The sequence below is a fragment of the Schistocerca nitens genome, chromosome 11 (genome assembly GCF_023898315.1).
Source record: "Schistocerca nitens isolate TAMUIC-IGC-003100 chromosome 11, iqSchNite1.1, whole genome shotgun sequence".
In the NCBI taxonomy this organism is placed as follows: Eukaryota; Metazoa; Arthropoda; class Insecta; order Orthoptera; family Acrididae; genus Schistocerca; species Schistocerca nitens.
Window position 1 is genome coordinate 104,237,945 of NC_064624.1, and position 16,763 is coordinate 104,254,707.

At 41.9% G+C, this 16,763-nt stretch overlaps 2 long non-coding RNA genes across 4 annotated transcripts in view; one reads left to right on the plus strand and one right to left on the minus strand.

The window, feature by feature from the left end:
* Positions 1-16,763, plus strand: part of LOC126212885 (uncharacterized) — a 297,383-nt gene that overhangs the window by 191,358 nt on the left and 89,262 nt on the right. The gene's annotated exons all lie outside the window — the stretch shown is intronic.
* LOC126212886 (uncharacterized) overlaps positions 7,528-16,763 on the minus strand; it is a 44,069-nt gene continuing 34,833 nt past the window's right edge. For all 3 annotated transcript variants that reach the window (XR_007540957.1, XR_007540956.1, XR_007540955.1), the window contains exons 2-3: positions 7,710-7,820; positions 7,528-7,550 (exon numbers count right to left, since the gene is read on the minus strand). This is a non-coding gene — a long non-coding RNA (uncharacterized LOC126212886). The remainder of the gene's footprint in view (positions 7,551-7,709; positions 7,821-16,763) is intronic.

Here is a 16,763-nt window from a genome sequence, read left to right on the forward strand (position 1 = left end):
CATCAGGAGATTGGAGGGTAAGGTCATGGCCGTCAATCTGGGTGTGAATGGAGTCCCGGTAGGCATCCCAGTTGGCACGGGAGTAACCATGGACAAGTTTACGAGGGACATCAGGGCGAGGAGCATTGTGGGGATGGCGACCATTAGAGATAGTGAGGAGAACAGCAGCATGGTCACTGCCAATGAGGTCAAGGACATCTGCGGTGATGCGCCCAAGGAGGTTGGGAGAGGCAAGGACCACATCGGCAATGGTGTTGGATTCGGGTCGGGTGTGCTGAGGTAGGGGAACCAGGTCTCCCTGGAGGGTGGTGAGAAACTGATGCCACCGCTGGAGGTTGGCAGGATCACGGCTGTGGATATTGAGGTCGGCGGCAATCACGTAGGTGGAGAAGGTGTGGTCAATGTGGGCCAGGAAATCGTACGGGATGGGGGTGTGAGGGCGGACATAAATGGTGGCACGGGTGATGGTAAGGGTGGGGAAGAAGAGGCTGAGGGTGAGATGCTTGGCAGGATTGTTAAGGAGAGGTTGGGGCCGGACAGGGAGGTGCTTACTGATAACTGAACTCACGGATTCCACGTCGTTATTTACCTGTCGGAGTATTCGGGAGTGAAAAAGAACAATTATTTATGACCTCTCTAAATACAGATTACAGCAGTACATCCGTTCCTTCCACCTTTACTATACAGGGTCGTCCATTGATCGTGACTGAGCCAAATATCTCACGAAATAAGCGTCAAATGATAAAACTACAAAGAACGAAACTCGTCTAGCTGGAAGGGGGAAACCAGATGGCCCTATGGTTGGCACGCTAGATGGCGCTGCCATATGTCAAACGGATATCAACTGCGTGTTTTAAAATAGGAACCCCCACTTTTAGTTACATATTCGTGTAGTATGTAAAGAAATATGAATCATTTAGTTGGACCACTTTTTACCTTTGTAATAGATGGTGCTGTAATAGTCACAAGTATATGGCTCACAATTTTAGACGAACAGTTGGTGACAGGTAGGTTTTTTAAATTAAAACACAGAACGTTGGTACGTCCCCCAAATTCTATAAGTCCCTCCAGATCCTTGAACGTCATGCACTCTGCCTCGCCTTCCATATACGCCTCCCGTCTCCCAAGCGGATCCTCTATGACCTCATTTCTTTCCCCTTTCTGCTCCTATTCCTCGAACATATCCGCATACTCTACACCTCCCGCTGCCTTGATCCCCCTCAGCCCCTGGTTGCTCCTCTCCTCTCCCATCCCCGCCCCCTGCCACGTCTTCACTGTATGTCCCCCCTACCCTCCACCTCTACACCCTTCATCTCCTTTCCCAATGTGGCTTCCATCAGCTCCCCCTCCCAGATGATGCCGTCTTTCCCTCCAGTTATCCCTCCTATCAACTCTGATCGTCACTCCCCCTCCTTTACTCTGTCCTTTTCCCGGGCTCCCTCTCCCCCCCTTCCATCCTCCTTTTTCCTTCCCTCCCCTCTCCCTGCCCCCTTCTCTCCCCCGTGTCATTTTGCATTTCCCTCCTCTGCCTTTTCCCATTCCCTCTCGCATCTTCCCTGCCCCTCTTCCCCCTTATGAGACCTCTCTCTCCGTTGGTTTCCCCGCTTTTTCGTTTTTTCCTCTCCTCCGTCCTTGTTTTCCCCCTCCTTCAGGTCCCCCCCCCCCATCTGCCCTTGGCTAGGGAGTGTCATCTTCGTGCTGACATTTTCATGCAGTGTTTTACAATGAGTGTTCCGTGTTGTGGGTTTTTTGGGAAGTGTTGCGAACGGCCGTCATACTGTCGCTGTGTGTGATTTTTTATCTCTTGCGAACGGAAACCAGATTGTCGCCATGTTTTTTTAATTGTGTGTCTACTATGTTACTTGTCTGATTCCTGTGTATTTTATTAACATTGCCAACCCCTTTGCTTTCTGTTTTAACTTTCCACGATTTTCAGCCATTTTACACTTTAAGTCAGCGTTTTATCGTCTGTTTTTCTTGTTTCTTTTCTTCTTCCGTTTTTTAAAAAGTCTGTAGGCTGTAGAGCAACGTAATAAGCTGCAGCAAGCGCGCCCCCTTCGGGGGAATTGAAATTCAATAAAGGAAAAAAAAAATACATACGTTTGAACATTTTATTTCAGTTGTTCAAATGCGATACATGTACCTTTGTGAACTTATTATTTCTGAGAACGCATGCTGTTACAGCTTGATTAGCTGTAAATACCACATTAATGCAACAAATGCTCAAAATGATGTCTGTCCACCTCAATGCATTTGGCAATACGTGTAACAACATTCCTTACAACAGTGAGTAGTTCGCCTTCCGTAATGTTCGCACATGCATTGACAATGCGCTGATGCATTTTGTCAGGCATTGTCGGTGGATCATGATAGCAAATTTCCTTCAACTTTCCCCACAGAAAGAAATCCGGGGACGTCAGATCCGGTGAACGTGCGGTCCACAGTATGGTGCTTCGACGACCAATCCACCTGTCATGAAATATGCCATTCAGTACCCCTTCAACAGCACGCGAGCTATGTGCCTTACATCCATCATGTTGGAAGTACATCGCCATTCTGTCATGCAGTGAAATATCCTGTAGTAACATAGGTAGAACATTATGTAGGAAATCAGCATACGTTGCACCATTTAGATTGCCATCGACGTAATGGCGGCTAATTATCCTTCCTCCCATAATGCCGCACCATACATTAACTCACCAAGGTCGCAGATGTTCCACTTGTCGCAGCATCCGTGGATTTTCCGTTGCCCAATATTGCATATTATGCCGGTTTACGTTACTGCTATTGGTGAATGACACTTCGTCGCTAAATAGAAGGCGTGCAAGAAATCTATCTTCATCCCGTAATTTCTCTTGTGCCCAGTGGCAAAACTGTACACGAAGTTCAAAGTCGTCGCCATGCAATTCCTGGAGCATAGAAATATGGTACAGATGCAATCGATGTTCATGTAGCATTCTAAACACCGACGTTTCTGAGATTCCAGATTCTCGCTAGATTTGTCTGCTACGGATGTGCGGATTAGCCGCGACAGCAGCTAAAACACCTACTTGGGCATCATTTGTTGCAAGTCGTCGTTGACGTTTCACATGTGGCTGAACACTTCCTGTTTCCTTAAATAACGTAACTATCAGGCGAACGGTCCGGACACTTGGATGATGTTGTCCAGGCTACTGAGCATCATACATAGCACACGCTCGTTGGGCATTTTGATCACAATAGCCATACATCAATCAACACGATCTCGACCTATTTCGCAATTGGTAAACGGTCCATTTTAACATGGGTAATGTATCTCGAAGCAAATACCGTCCGCACTGGCGGAATGTTACGTGATACCACGTACTTACACGTTTGTGACTATTACAGCTCCATCTATCACAAAGCGAAAAATGTGGTCCAACAGAAACATTCGTACTACACGAATATCTAAAAATTGGGGGTTCCTATTTTAAAAAACGCAGCTGATATCTGTTTGACCTATGGCAGCACCCTCTATTCGCCCCTTCAAGTTAGACGAGTCTCAAGTAGCAACTAGAAAGCGCGGTTAACAGTGCCATCTGTTGGCCAAAGTTCGTACTACGTCCATCTCTGCGATACGGTATCGAGTCTAACTGCGATTTCCGTGACAAGTCGCAACTAAGAGTCGCAAGTAGCAACTAAAAAGCGCAGTGAACAGTGCCATCTGTTGCCCAAAGTTCGTACTACGCTCATCTCTCCGACACGCTAGTGAGTCCAACTGCGATTTCCGTGACAAGTCGCAACTAAGAGTCGCAAGTAGCAACTAAAAAGCGCAGTTAACATACTTTTCCTAGTGTCATCTGTTGACCGACGTACGTACTTCGTTATGAGAGCCTTGTGCCTGACGAGATCGATGTGCTGTGTGTGCATATGAAGGGCTTATTTCAATAGTGGTTCAAGTCCATTTTTGTTCATTTTGAGATACAGAGTCATAAAGTTAAATGAGCGCTGAAAAATCTGCAGTTTAGGTACCAGAAATATTCAAGCATATGTCTTCTTGATAGAGATGAACCTTTATTTATGTTTGTTTGGATCACTAATTTCAGAAGCATTATAGACAGAAAAGTGGAGGTAATGGACTTGTACCACTATTGAAATAAGCCAAGCCTTTCTTATTATATGACGACATGCACATTCAAGCATCAGTTATGGTTGGTCAAATACTGCTGTGACTCTGAATGTACTATATTAATAAGAAGCAACATTGCCTTTTTCTCCTGAAAATATCAAGTAACGTAACAAATGTGTTTGATTCTGCTTCCAGTATGACAGTTTTGGTTAATACTCCACATGCCTACAGGACTTTGCAATGTTAACACAGCAGAACTCAGACATCTGTATAAGTGTAGAGAAATGAAAACAGTCATATGAATGCCTCACTTTTGTTCCGACACAGTTCAAGACTCGGGAGAAAAGTTTTACACCTGGTGATCTACATGGCAACTTCACACACAAGAACTTTTTGCCGACACTACTACCACCTACATAAGTAAGCTTTTCCTGTGTTACTTTCAAGTAATGCACTTAAGCTATTCCTGATTTAACTGGAAGATCTGTACTTCTCACTTTCATATCAACAGCCTCAAAATGCATATTGTAGACTTCGGGATATGTTACAGGTCAGTGTCACACCAAGATTGTGAAGAAAGGAGGGAGGGGGGGGTGGGGGGCGGCATGTCACTCTCCAACAAGTGTTTACCAATAAGTAAGTGGCGGAAAATTATGGGTATAGGACGGCTTAAACATGTGGAAAATGAGATTTTTATTATTCACTCACTGTTTTTGACATTTATTATTCCTTTAAAATCGCCCAACAACTTCAATAAAACACAGCTTAATCATTCACACACTTATTTCACAATTATTTCACTTTTAAACTGCAAATCCTCTAAGAGCTGTCTTGAATCTTCACGAGTCTCTCTCAACAGCCTTTATTTGAATAGATACGTACAGCAACCACTAATCAGAGTCAGAACTGTGTCTGCGAAACCACAAGGATTATTAAACAATTTTTGCTGTCATTAATTACTAGCAATATAATTGACGGAGTAGATTGCTAATATTTGCTATAATGAATATCACATTTGCAAGAACGATCTCACTGAAGTAATTAAGTCCATCGAAACGCTTAGAAACTAACCTCTCGTCTGACGAAAACGGTCTAAAGACGCAGCGGCAATTTCTTCAGATCTGTTGACAATGATATTTTGAGTTATCACTTTACTGAGTGACTGAAATGTAGTTCAGGTACCTGTGAACATAACAATATGTTAGAATTCATTTTCTAAATACGTACTATTATGGTACTCTACGGCTACTTACATATTAATTACACTATTAATATTTTCACAGTTGTTTCTTTAATACAAAATTAAAGCCAACGGAAGAAAAAACGTAAAACATACTTGCCAATGACAGGTTTGTTCAGATGCTATTATCTGCGTTGACAGGTGTAACTTTTTCATACGGTGGTAAGTCGCAGAAATCGCAGGAGTCACAGAAATTGCAGAAGTAGCAGAAATCGCGGAAGTAGCAGAAATCGCAGAAATAGCAGTGGCGGAGGGATACACGACCTATGTTCCTTAACTGCGAATCTTAGCTACGACAAATCACAGTTAATAATAACAGATACTGAAAAGTAGCATTCACAGAAATCACTGATATCGGAAAATCGCAGTTTAGCCCAGCACTACTTATTACGTAAGATACTTGCCCCAGTCACCATTAGTAGACCACTCTATAGACTAGTGGTGGGCAGGAAATCGCGTATCTGTTAGAAATCGCAGTGACTGAGAAGTCACAGATATCACAGTAGCAACTTTACAGAATCTAACTGCGATTTCAGTCACAGTTAGCAGTCGCAAGTAGTATTTCACATTCAAAGACGTGAGCCATCTATTGGTCGAATTTAGCACTGCTTTCTGCGATTTCAGTGACAAGTCGCAACTAAGAGTCGCAAGTAGCAACTAAAAAGCGCGGTTAACAGTGGCATCTGTTGGCCGAAGTTCGTACTACGTCCATCTCTGCGGTACGCTATGGAGTCTAACTGCGATTTCCGTGACAAGTCGCAACTAAGAGTCGCAAGTAGCAACTAAAAACCGCGGTTAACAGTGCCATCTGTAGGCCAAAGTTCGTACTACGTCCATCTCTGCGGTACGCTATGGAGTCTAACTGCGATTTCCGTGACATGTCGCAACTAAGAGTCGCAAGTAGCAACTAAAAAGCGCAGTTAGCACTGCCATCTGTTGAGCAAAGTTCATACTACGCTATTCGCTACCGAGTCAAACTGCGATTTCTGTGACAAATCGCAACTAAGAGTCGCAAGTAGCAACTAAAAAGCGCAGTTAACATACTTTTCCTAGTGTCATCTGTTGACCGACGTACGTACTTCGTTATGAGAGCCTTGTGCCTGACGAGATCGATGTGCTGTGTGTGCATATGAAGGGCTTATTTCAATAGTGGTACAAGTCCATTTTTGTTAATTTTGAGATATAGAGTCGTAAAGTTAAATGAGCGCTGAAAAATCTGCAGTTGAGATACCAGAAATATTCAAGCATATGGCTTCTTGCTAGAGATGAACCTTTATTTATGTTTGTTTGGATCACTAATTTTAGAAGCATTATAGACAGAAAAGTGGAGGTAATGGACTTGTACCACTATTGAAATAAGCCAAGCCTTTCTTATTATATGACGACATGCACATTCAGCATCAGTTATGGTTGGTCAAATACTGCTGTGACTCTGAATGTATTATATTAATAAGAAGCAACATTGCCATTTTCTCCTGAAAATATCAAGTAACGTAACAAATGTGTTTGATTCTGCTTCCAATATGACAGTTATGGTTAATACTCCACATGCCTACAGGACTTTGCAATGTTAACACAGCAGAACTCAGACATCTGTATAAGTGTAGAGAAATGAAAACAGTCATATGAATGCCTCACTTTTGTTCCGACACAGTTCAAGACTCGGGAGAAAAGTTTTACACCTGGTGTTCTACATGGCAACTTCACACACAAGAACTTTTTGCCGACACTACTACCACCTACATAAGTAAGCTTTTCCTGTGTTACTAACAAGTAATGCACTTAAGCTATTCCTGATTTAACTGGAAGATCTGTACTTCTCACTTTCATATCAACAGCCTCAAAATGCATATTGTAGACTTCGGGATATGTTACAGGTCAGTGTCACACCAAGATTGTGGAGAAAGGGGGCGGGGGCGGCATGTCGCTCTCCAACAAGTGTTTACCAATAAGTAAGTGGCGGAAAATTATGGGTATAGGACGGCTTAACATGTGGAAAATGAGATTTTTATTATTCACTCACTGTATTTGACATTTATTATTCCTTTAAAATCGCACAACAACTTCAATAAAACACAGCTTAATCATTCACACACTTATTTCACAATTGTTTCACTTTTAAACTGCAAATCCTCTAAGAGCTGTCTTGAATCTTCACGAGTTTCTCCCAACAGCCTTGATGTGGATAGATACGTACAGTAATCAGAGTCAGAACTGTGTCTGCAAAAACACAAGGATTATTAAACAATTTTTGCTGTCATTAATTACTAGAAATATAATTGACAGAGTAGATTGCTAATATTTGCTATAATGAATATCACATTTGCAAGAACGATCTCACTGAAGTAATTAAGTCCATCGAAACGCTTAGAAACTAACCTCTCGTCTGACGAAAACGGTCTAAAGACGCAGTGGCAATTTCTTCAGATCTGTTGACAATGATATTTTGAGTTATCACTTTACTGAGTGACTGAAATGTAGTTCAGGTACCTGTGAACATAACAATATGTTAGAATTCATTTTCTAAAGACGAACTATTACGGTACTGTACGGCTACTTACATATTAATTACACTATTAATGTTTTCACAGTTGTTTCTTTAATACAAAATTAAAGCCAACGGAAGAATAAACGTAAAACATACTTGCCAATGACAGGTTTGTTGTGATGCAATTTTCCGTGTTGACAGATGTAACTTTTTCATACAGTAGTAAGTCGCAGAAATCGCAGGAGTCACAGAAATCGCAGAAGTAGCAGAAGTCACAGAAATCGCAGAAGTCACAGAAGTAGCAGAAATCGCAGAAGTAGCAGAAATCGCGGAAGTAGCAGAAATCGCAGAAATAGCAGTGACGGAGGGATACACGACCTAAGTTCCTTAACTGCGACTCTTAACTGCGACAAATCGCAGTTAAGAATAACAGATACTGAAAAGTAGCATTCACAGAAATCACTGATATCGGAAAATCGCAGTTTAGCCCATCACTACTATAGACACTTACATTACCTGACCGTTCATGTAATTATCACATTAGGCTCAGATCAATCGATCCCACCTTCAAAAAATTTGAATGGAATTAGTGCATACTTAAACGCCAAGGAATGAGTAGTTGTGAGCTATATACCATTTGCCACAAACCATGCAAACGAGTTCTAAACATTCTCGAAAGGAATATTGTAAATCCTAGTTCGTTTCCATGAAATTCGTTACAGAAAAAATTCTATATATGTTTTACACGAGCTATATTTCAAATACTATTCGACAAGACGTCAAAATTCGAAATAAACGCGATTGTCAGCTGTCTTTGGCTACAGGTCAGCGACAGCGAGCCACACAGCTGTTGCTGGGCGTCGCCAAGAGATGGCAGGGCGGTAGCCAGTCTGTTGCTGACTGAAGTACGTGTTGGTTAACTAAGTAGTATTAACACCTTCTTGCAGAAATGTAGACTTTCTGTACTGTTACTTTAGTTTCTCACTAAGGGGCATCTTCAGTCAAAGTTCACGAGAATTGAAAAGGCATTTTAAATTACATAAAAACAGAATGGTTGAAAGATGTTTATTCTTTTAATGCATACTCTATCTAGAAACATATATATTTCATTAGCATCATCAGCCCTTTATTTTACGCTTTCAGTTCCACGATTTTCCGCCATTTTCCAATTAAGTCATCGTTTTTATCGCCTGCTTTTTTTTTGTATTACAATCGTATTGACCAACTAGGATCACGTTAACAACTTCAGTTCCTCTTCTTCCTTTGTTGTTGTTTCCTATTTTTCCAGTATTCCCTCAATTTCTCCCCATGTAGTCTCTTGTCTTGTGACAGCCAGAGCGAGAGCACCAGCAGCAGCGAGTACTGTTTGTCTAAAGCGTTTATTTTGCATTTTGTTTACGACCTTCCACTAAGGAAGGGATTCTATTAGTGTTTATCTGCTCTGCATAGTAACTAACAGTTCTTGATAAAACTTTACGTAGTTTTCGTGTCAGATTTTTTAGTGTTTTCTTGATCGTTTAGAACAGAAAGCGCCCTAAAACCGTCTTTTGTTTGTTTCGCGGCCGTTAGCCACTAGTCACTTGAATCAGCAGTTGTCTTGTGACAGCCAGAGCGAGAGCACCAGCAGCAGCGAGTACTGTTTGTATAAAGCGTTTTTGTACTTATTTGCTGCACTTAGCTTTTAAATAGTTTTTCTGGGAAAACCTAGCGTAGTTTTCGCGTCTCGTATTTCAGTGAGTGTTTCTTGATTATCAGAGTAGCTCATCAGAAGATTATCTTGGGAATTTGTCACCGTATAGAGTAGGGTAAACATAGTCATGTGTAGGGACTGTGGTTGTTGTGAGCGGACGCAAGGAGAATTGGCCACTCTTCGGGGACAGGTGGAGGCTTTGTCTGTTAGGCTCATCGAGCTCGAGGCGCAGGCGTCGGCTCGTAGTGGCGTTGAGGCAACTGTGGTGAAACCTATGCCTACTTCGGTGGCCTTGGAATCACATGGAACCCCTGATGTCGCTGCGTCTTCCGGCAGTGAGCATCTTACCGGTCAGCCATCACTCCAGGGTGAATGGCGGACAGTGGTGGGCTCGCGCGTGCCTGGCCGAAAGGCGAAGGTGGGATCTGGCCGCATGGCAGCTGCCTTACCCCTTTCCAACAGGTACGGGGTGCTTCCTAGTGGTGATGAAATCGTTTCCGAGCCACCACAGGATGCCTCGCCTGTTGGGCCAGTGGCCGATTCTCCGGCAAGGTCCCGACAGTCACAGAGGGCGGGCCTATTAGTTATAGGGAGCTCCAACGTTAGGCGGGTTATGGAGCCCCTCAGGAAAATAGCGGGTAGGTCGGGGAAGAATGCCAGTGTGCACTCGGTGTGCTTGCCGGGGGGTCTCGTCTGTAATGTGGAGGAAGCCCTTCCGGCAGCTATTGAACGCACTGGGTGTGACCGGCTGCAGATAGTAGCACATGTCGGAACGAGTGACGCCTGCCGCTTGGGTTCTGAGGCCATCCTTGGTTCCTTCTGGCGGCTGGCTGATTTGGTGAAGACAACCAGCATCGCACGCTGAGTGCAAGCTGAGCTTAATATCTGCAGCATAGTGCCCAGAGTCGATCGCGGTCCTCTGGTTTGGAGCCGTGTGGAGGGTCTAAACCAGAGGCTCAGACGACTCTGCGACTATAATGGTTGCAAATTCATCGACCTCCGTTATTGGGTGGAGAACTGTAGGGCCCCCCTAGACAGGTCAGGCGTGCACTACACACCGGAAGCAGCTACTAGGGTAGCAGAGTACGTGTGGCGTGCACACGGGGGTTTTTTAGGTTAGAGGGACCCCCCCTTGGGCGAAACGATAAAATACCTGACGGTTTACCAGAGAGAACATTATCATCGTTGATAAAGAACGTCCGTCCTCAGAGACCAAAAACAGGAAAAGTTAACGTAATATTGGTAAACTGCAGGAGTATCCAGGGCAAGGTTCCTGAATTAGTATCTCTTATTGAAGGAAATAGTGCGCATATAGTATTAGGAACGGAAAGTTGGTTAAAACCGGAAGTGAACAGTAACGAAATCCTAGACACAGAATGGAATATATACCGCAAGGATAGGATAAACGCCAATGGTGGAGGAGTATTTATAGCAGTAAAGAATTCAATAATATCCAGTGAAGTTATTAGCGAATGCGAATGTGAAATAATCTGGGTTAAGTTAAGTATCAAAGGTGGGTCAGATATGATAGTCGGATGCTTCTATAGACCACCTGCATCAGCAACCGTAGTAGTTGAGCGCCTCAGAGAGAACCTGCAGAACGTCGTGAAGAAGTTTCGTGATCATACTATTGTAATAGGGGGAGACTTCAATCTACCAGGTATAGAATGGGATAGTCACACAATCAGAACTGGAGCCAGGGACAGAGACTCTTGTGACATTATCCTGACTGCCTTGTCCGAGAATTACTTCGAGCAGATAGTTAGAGAACCAACTCGTGAAGCTAACGTATTAGACCTCATAGCAAGAAATAGACCGGAACTTTTCGACTCCGTGAATGTAGAAGAGGGTATCAGTGATCATAAGTCAGTGGTTGCATCAATGACTACAAGTGTAATAAGAAATGCCAAGAAAGGAAGGAAAATATATTTGCTTAACAAGAGTGATAGGGCACAAATCGCAGAATATCTGAGTGACCACCATCAAACGTTCATTTCTGAGGAAGAGGATGTGGAACAAAAATGGAAAAAATTCAGAAACATCGTCCAGTACGCCTTAGATAAGTTCGTACCGACTAAGGTCCAAAGCGAGGGGAAAGATCCACCGTGGTATAACAATCATGTACGAAAGGTACTACGGAAACAAAGAAAGCTTCATCATAGGTTTAAGAGTAGTCGAATCATAGCTGATAAGGAAAAGCTGAACGAAGCGAAAAAGAGCGTAAAGAGAGCAATGAGAGAAGCATTCAACGAATTCGAACATAAAACATTGGCAAACAATCTAAACAAGAACCCTAAAAAGTTTTGGTCATATGTAAAATCGGTAAGCGGATCTAAATCCCCTATTCAGTCACTCGTTGACCACGATGGCACCGAAACAGAGGACGACCGAAGAAAGGCAGAAATACTGAATTCAGTGTTCCGAAACTGTTTCACTGCGGAAAATCGTAACACGGTCCCTGACTTCAGCCGTCGCACGGACGCCAAAATGGAAAATATTGAAATAAACGATATCGGAATTGAAAAACAACTGCTATCACTTAGTAGCGGAAAAGCATCCGGACCAGACGAGATACCCTTAAGATTCTACAGTGATTATGCTAAAGAACTTGCCCCCTTTCTATCAGCAATTTATCGTAGATCTCTGGAAGAACGTAAAGTACCTAGCGACTGGAAGAAAGCGCAGGTCGTTCCCATTTTCAAGAAGGGTCATAAATCAGATGCGAATAATTATAGGCCTATTTCACTTACGTCAATCTGTTGTAGAATAATGGAACATGTTTTGTGTTCTCGTATGATGACGTTCTTAGATAATACAAATCTCCTTCATCATAACCAACATGGATTCCGCAAACAGAGATCATGTGAAACTCAGCTCGCCCTATTTGCCCAAGAAATTCACAGTGCCGTAGACACTGGCGAGCAGATTGATGCCGTATTCCTGGACTTCAGGAAGGCATTTGATACGGTTCCGCACTTACGTTTAGTGAAAAAAATACGAGCTTACGGAATATCGGACCAGGTTTGTGATTGGATTCAGGATTTCCTAGAAGAAAGAACACAACATGTCATTCTTAACGGTTCAAAATCTGCAGATGTAGAGGTAATTTCGGGAGTACCGCAAGGAAGCGTGATAGGACCTTTATTGTTTACAATATACATAAATGACTTAGTTGACAACATCGGTAGCTCCGTGAGGCTATTTGCAGATGACACGGTTGTCTACAAGAAAGTAGCAACATCAGAAGACTCGTACGTACTCCAGGAAGACCTGCAGAGGATTAATGAATGGTGCGACAGCTGGCAGCTTTCCCTAAACGTAGATAAATGTAATATAATGCGCATACATAGGGGCAGAAATCCATTCCAGTACGATTATGCCATAGGTGGTAAATCATTGGAAGCGGTAACGACCGTAAAATACTTAGGAGTTACTATCCGGAGCGATCTGAAGTGGAATGATCACATAAAACAAATAGTGGGAAAAGCAGGCGCCAGGTTGAGATTCATAGGAAGAATTCTAAGAAAATGTGACTCATCGACGAAAGAAGTAGCTTACAAAACGTTTGTTCGTCCGATTCTTGAGTATTGCTCATCAGTATGGGACCCTTACCAGGTTGGATTAATAGAAGAGATAGACATGATCCAGCGAAAAGCAGCGCGATTCGTCATGGGGACATTTAGTCAGCGCGAGAGCGTTACGGAGATGCTGAACAAGCTCCAGTGGCGGACACTTCAAGAAAGGCGTTACGCAATACGGAGAGGTTGTTGTTGTGGTCTTCAGTCCTGAGACTGGTTTGATGCAGCTCTCCATGCTACTCTATCCTGTGCAAGCTTCTTCATCTCCCAGTACCTACTGCAACCTACATCCTTCTGAATCTGCTTAGTGTATTGATCTCTTGGTCTCCCTCTACGATTTTTACCCTCCACGCTACCCTCCAATGCTAAATTTGTGATCCCTTGATGCCTCAAAACATGTCCTACCAACCGATCCCTTCTTCTAGTCAAGTTGTGCCACAAACTTCTCTTCTCTCCAATCCTATTCAATACCTCCTCATTAGTTACGTGATCTACCCACCTTATCTTCAGCATTCTTCTGTAGCACCACATTTCGAAAGCTTCTATTCTCTTCTTGTCCAAACTAGTTATCGTCCATGTCTCACTTCCATACATGGCTACACTCCATACAAATACTTTCAGAAACGACTTCCTGACACCTAAATCTATACTCGATGTTAACAAATTTCTCTTCTTGAGAAACGCTTTCCTTGCCATTGCCAGTCTACATTTTATATCCTCTCTACTTCGACCATCATCGGTTATTTTACTCCCTAAATAGCAAAACTCCTTTACTACTTTAAGTGTCTCATTTCCTAGTCTAATTCCCTCAGCATCACCCGACTTAATTTGACTACATTCCATTATCCTCGTTTTGCTTTTGTTGATGTTCATCTTATATCCTCCTTTCAAGACACTGTCCATTCCGTTCAACAGCTCTTCCAAGTCCTTTGCTGTCTCTGACAGAATTACAATGTCATCGGCGAACCTCAAAGTTTTTACTTCTTCTCCATGAATTTTAATACCTACTCCGAGTTTTTCTTTTGTTTCCTTTACTGCTTGCTCAATATACAGATTGAATAACATCGGGGAGAGGCTACAACCCTGTCTCACTCCTTTCCCAACCACTGCTTCCCTTTCATAGATAGAGAGGTTTATTATCGAAATTACGAGAGAGCACATTCCGGGAAGAGATGGGCAACATATTACTACCGCCCACATATATCTCGCGTAATGATCACAACGAAAAGATCCGAGAAATTAGAGCAAATACGGAGACTTACAAGCAGTCGTTCTTCCCACGCACAATTCGTGAATGGAACAGGGAAGGGGGGATCAGATAGTGGTACAATAAGTACCCTCCGCCACACACCGTAAGGTGGCTCGCGGAGTATAGATGTAGATGTAGATGTAGATGTTCCTTTCTTCTGACCATGTTGTTTCCGATTTTTTATTTCTTCTGCTTTGAAAACCTTCTAAATTTAGTATTTTGTTTTTAATACTGTTTCTTTCTGCTGTTTCTGATTCTTAGATGTTGTTTCTTTCAATATCTTTTCTTACTTCTGTAATCCATGTTATTGTCGATTTCTTCTTCCAGAAATATATGAGTATTTGTTTTGTTAGTCTATTTCCATCCATTCGGTAGAGATGTCCAAAGAAGGTTAATCTTCGTTGGGCCATTACTTCAGATATTTTCTCTATATTTTTGTAGATCTCCTCATTACTTCTTATCTGCCAACCATCTGCAGTTTTCATTGCACCCATTATTTTTCTAATAAGCCTTTTTTCCAGTGCCTCTAGTTTGTTCTTCTTATAGTTCATCGTTAGACATTCAGATCCATATAAACATTCTGGTCAAACCACTGTGGTGTAGTGTTTTAGTTTTGTTTTTCTAGATATACATTAATTGTAGTAAATATTTGTGGTCAAACCATATGCTCTTTCCATTTTGTTAATTCTTACACCTATTGCAGATTTTTCTAGTCCATTCTAATGTATAGTTTCTCCAAGATATTTAAATTTATTTACTCGCTCTATTTTGCCTATTTGCGTTTCTATGTATTTTGGTGCATTTTTTATATTTGTCATGAATTTTGTTTTTTGAGCTGAAATTTTGAGACCAGTTCTGTTTTCTAATTTTTCCAGAATGTTTAATTGAGTAACTGTTTCTGTCAGGTTTTCTGAAAGTATTGCAAAATCACCCGCAAAAGCCAAGCAGTTTACCTTAATTCCATTCGTTTTCCTTCCCAGAGTTATTTGTTCAATTTTGTGATTTTTTAGCTCCGAATTGCAGATCCTTACAATTTTTTCTAGAACACAGTTAAACAGTAAAGGTGATAAACCATCACCTTGTCTAACACCAGTTTTTATTTCAAAAAGCTGAGATACTTCTCCCGTAAGTTTGACTTTAGATACTGTGCCTGTTAATGTTTCACGAATTATGTTTGCTAGTTTTGATTTAACACCAAATTCTCTAATGAGCTTATCTATCGTTTCTGCTTTTATTATTTATTATGTTCATCTTTTTAAAACAAATTCTTTAGGCTGAAGAGCGGCGTACTAAGCTGCTGCCAGCCCGCCCCCTTCCGTGGGTGGGGTGGGAAATCGAAAAAAAAGAGAAAAAAAAACAAAAAGAAAAAAACACACTAAGTATGACTGTATTTATAGCCGTCACCAAATGTTTCTGCAATTCAGTTCCTACAGAACGATCTTCTAAGACTCCATAACATTTAACAGGATACAGCCGTCCAATCTGACGTGTTCATTTGCGTTCCAGGAGGTGAATGTGAATCCAGTCAGTCCATTTTGGCTTATCTTTATCAATAGCCATTTATCAAATCCTTTCACTTAATTTGTGGAGGCTGTCCATTCACCTAAACGCAAAATCTTCGCCAATGTGCTACTAATTGTATTGATAAATAAATGTGGACTGTATCCTGTTAAATGTTATGGAGTCTTAGACGATCGTCCTGTAGGAACTGAATTCCAGAAACATTTGGTGTCGGCTATGAAAACAGTCATACTTAGTGTGTTTTTCTTTTTTTTTTCTTTTTTTCGAAGACTTTTTTTTCTCTCCATCTACACTCTTCCTTCATTAACAAAGAATCTCTCCAGAGAAGAAAAATAAATACCAACTGAAAACTGCAGAAGACTAGAAGCGTTCGGTGGAATGCAAATGATCTATATGTTTTTTTCCCGCACAGCTCCCAAGTTTTTTGGATTGCGATGTGAGAAGGGAGGTTACCTCTAATAATCTATCCTCACAGGAGGAAGTGAGTTTGGAACTATTGTCAAAAACACTCCGTTCTAGCCGCCCAATCTAACCTGTTCATTTGCGTTCCAGGAGGTGAACTGTAAATCCAGTCCATTTTGGCTTATCTTTATCAATAAGATAAGGGGAAAGGAATTCTCGTGCTGCCTTCCCAAACAACATGGGAGGCAGGCACGATTCTGAGGTGTCTACAATTTTGTCAGGTCGTCGATATGTCTCACAAAACAAGAGCTTTCTTTTGCTGCTATGTCATGAAACACAGTTTCATCAAAATTGAAAACATTTCAGCAGGAACGCCTTAAATATCTGCTTTGTATTTCTCTAAAAAGATATGGATTATTTTCTCATTTACAGCAGCACCATTGCTTAAAATATAGACTGTAAATTTGTGAGACAGTTCAGAATTATTGTCTCTCTAAAAATGTCT